Source organism: Accipiter gentilis, chromosome 20, assembly GCF_929443795.1.
Source record: "Accipiter gentilis chromosome 20, bAccGen1.1, whole genome shotgun sequence".
NCBI classification, from domain to species: domain Eukaryota; kingdom Metazoa; phylum Chordata; class Aves; order Accipitriformes; family Accipitridae; genus Astur; species Astur gentilis.
This window is the reverse complement of record NC_064899.1, coordinates 20,845,948-20,849,583: the sequence shown is the minus strand read 5'-3', so window position 1 is coordinate 20,849,583 and position 3,636 is coordinate 20,845,948.

Sequence of the window (3,636 nt, the reverse complement as noted above, 5' to 3'; positions counted from 1 at the left end):
TTAGCACCTTCAGGTTTCTGCCTTATACAGGAACTGATGAAACCTGTTGAACTTAATGCGAATCTTCCTGTTGACTTCAATAAGCAGCAGACGGACCCAAGATCTGTGCTGAGCTGACTTCCATATGTTTTAACAAACACAATTCCACCTCCTCTCTCAAGGCTTTGTCTCACGCAGCTTCATTACATGCTGACCTCCCAGTGTGTACTGTTCTCCTTTCTGACCTATTTCAAGCAAGAACTTCTTTTCTTCTCCACACTTCAGAAAGATAATGCATGTTTGGCTAGAGCACGTATTTGCAGGCATCACTAAAAAATAATTGCGTAAGAAGAAATTTTGGCTTGGCCAGCATGGTTACTAGCTCAGCTTACTTAGTTAGCAAGCTTGGTGGATGCACTCCTCCCTCCCCACCCTCCTCCTCCTCCCAGGGGCAGAGCCCAAGTTCCAAGTCTCACGCAAGCTATCCAGTAAAGTTCAGCTTCTCTCTGAAAGCAGCAAGTAAACCAACAAGGGGACTGTGACTGCGTGCAAAAGGGTTAGTAGGAATGCTGCACTTTTGTTCCAAGAGGCTGCTGCCTCTAATCAGGCTGTTTATATTTACAGCTTTCCCATTCATCCCTACTGAGCAAAAAGCACGCCTCTGAAAACAGAGCCTGAGCATTGCTTTGTGTTAGACAGACTGCATGTAGTATCTGATTGCTAACCAAAGAGGCCGCAGACTCACTTTTTCTACCTGTGGTAAGGCACACACCTGCCCTTAGCAAATACTTAATAATTAGTGATGCTCTGGACAGTGTTTGTGAACTGGCTCCCTGCTCACTCACAAGTACCCTTAGTCTCGATTTGGGACTCATAGTCACAAGAGAACTGCAGGGATGTGTGCTGGACTGACGCTCGCATGCCAGACATTCCTTATCATAAAGATGAAGAGGGGTGAGAGCTTTCCGGGTGGGGGGAATAATGGGAGGGTTGTCCTTTCCTTCAGTTTGCTGGGGCCTGCCTAGTGATTTAAATTGTAAATAATGTTACAAACCAGCTGCGGCAGTTTGTTATTTCTTAGGAGAAGCATCTGATTTCTACTAATATATAGTAGAAAAGGGGGAAAAAAAAAGAAAAATTATAAATCTCTACCAATTTAACATCAATCCCTTTTCATAACTTAATAGTTATATTAACCACAGGTAGGTGATGTCAGCTCCTTTGGGACCCTGAGATCTTACTTTTTTAACAGTACAAAACTTGTTTCCTTTTCCTTCGCTTTCCACTAACATAAACTATTATTATCACCATGATGTTTAAAAACTGTATGGTGGCATGTGTTTGGTAGGGTCAGCAGGACAGGCTCCCTGCTGTCATGGTATCTAATACAATCAAGCTCACTCTTAAAATTAGCTAGGTTTAGTCCTCTGGCCTTCTGTGTAAAAGGCCATTCATTCCTCTGGGGGTAGAAGTCAACTCATTTCCAGCCTGAGTGTGTTCCAAGACAGAGTCACAGAAGGGCTGAGGTTGGCAGGGACCTCTGGAGGTCATCTGGTCCAACCCCCCTGCTCAAGCAGGGCTACCTAGAGCCAGTTGCCCAGGACCATGTCCATGTGGCTTTTATGTATCTCTGAGGTTGGAGCCTCCACCACCTCCCCAGGCAAGCTGTGCCAGTGCTTGGTCACCCTCACAGTGAAAAAGTGTTTCCTGATGTTCAGAGGGAACCTGCTGTCTTCCAGTTTGCGCCCACTGCCTCTGGCCCTGTTACTGGACACCACTGAAAAGAGCCTGTCTCCGTCCTCTTTGCACCCTCCCTTCAGGTATTTATATACATTGATGAGATCCCCCCCGAGCCTTCTCTTCTCCAGGCTGAACAGCCCCTCCTCTCTCAGCCTTTCTTCATAGGAGAGATGTTCCTGTCCCTTAATCATCTTCGTCGCCCTGCACTGGTGTCACTCCAGTAAGCCCAAGTCTTTCTTCTACTGGGGAGCCCAGAACTGGACACAGTACTGCAGAGGGGGCCTCACCAGTGCTGAGTAGAGGGGAAGGGCCACATCCCTCGGCTTGCTGGCAGCTCTCCTCCTACGCAGCCCAGAATAAAAGGGCTGCATGAAAGACAGTTTACACCCATTTGTTCTTGCGCTAGTGTTTTCCTTGAACTTGAGCAGCACCATGCTTTTAATTTGTCCAAAAGGAAGCATAAACAGCCATATCCCCTCTCAGTCTTCATTTTGCTAGACTAAACAAACTGAACTTTTCTAGTCTGCTCTTGCTTGGTAATATTCACCACTCCCCAGTCCTCCCAGTAACCCTTTTGTGGGTCTGTTCCAGTTTGAACTCCTCTTCCCTAAATGCTGTACTGAGTTTTTCAGGTGGAGTCTCAGCAATGTTTTTTACCTCCTATTTCACTGTAGGAAATAACTGCAGTGATAACAGCCCCAACTACATGTTTTTGTTACAGTGTCACTTGGTTGCAAATCCAGGCTGAATACACACAGCCCTGCCCTCCCCAGTATAAACAAATTTAGGAAGAAGGTATTTGAGTCGGGGGACTAGTTATTTCCTGAGGTGAAAAAGGGATGTCATACAGGTAATTAACATCAATAGCAACAAAAATGTAAATAAACCCATCAGTGTATCATTTCTTTCCCTGACAGTTACGGAATGTGAGCTACACAGCCCACAACTAGCTGTTGGAGGAGGACAGAACTATTGCCTGTATCTGAGGTTAGGATTGCAGGGATGTTAAATTGCCTGCCAGAAACCAAATCCCTCCCAAGATGACAGAAGAGTTCACTTTGGATTCAGTAAAAACTTTGGTCAGACTTCCAGAGTGTAGGGAAATGTATCTGAGCAATATAAAGAATTATTCTTGCTACTTTTTCCCCTTTTTTGCTTCCCATCAGTTTCTTGGCTATAGCTGCATTAGTCTGCTTCTAAGCTCATTTATTTCTATTAATATGACTTTTCATCTGTAGGTAGCAATGACCATTAAAGTTCCCATGGTAACTTGAAACTATTTCTTCCTGCGAAGTGAGAGGAGATGGGGAACAGAGCTCCCTGCCCCCTGTTCTTCAGTGAGTGGAGCAAAGGGATTATCCTCTGCAGAATGGTCATGGAGTTAAACGTAGCTAAAACTGAGCAGCTCCTCTCACACACGGGTTAGTCTCATCCACTGTGCTGAACATTGGGCTGAAGTTTCTAAGAGACTATTGCAATATTGTATCAGAGGCAGGGAGAAAACGTGGGATCTGATCAGTGAAATTGCATTTGAATTTTTTTCCCCCCACACCAAGGAATGTTTCACCTTGATGGAGACGTGGCTGCGCCTGCCTCGGGGACATTGGCTGTAATCGTTCACCTCTGATCCCAGAGTGCAATCTACTGTCGGGCACCCAGGGTGGGTGTGGAGGCAGAAGCAGGGTCCTAGCAGAGGTTAGGACCCCATCCAGGTAAAGCCAAACAGGTCATTCAAAACATATGCCAATTAGCCTGTAAGAACAGATTTAGTCTATTCACCACTGAAAGAGCCTGTGAGCCAACTCTGTTCAGAGCTGAGGTAGGTTTAAACTGCAGCGCCTGTTAAAAGCAATGTACTAAGCAGGAATCTAAATACATAGCTGTCAGCCGCCTCATGTAGCTTTGAGCAGCATCTCT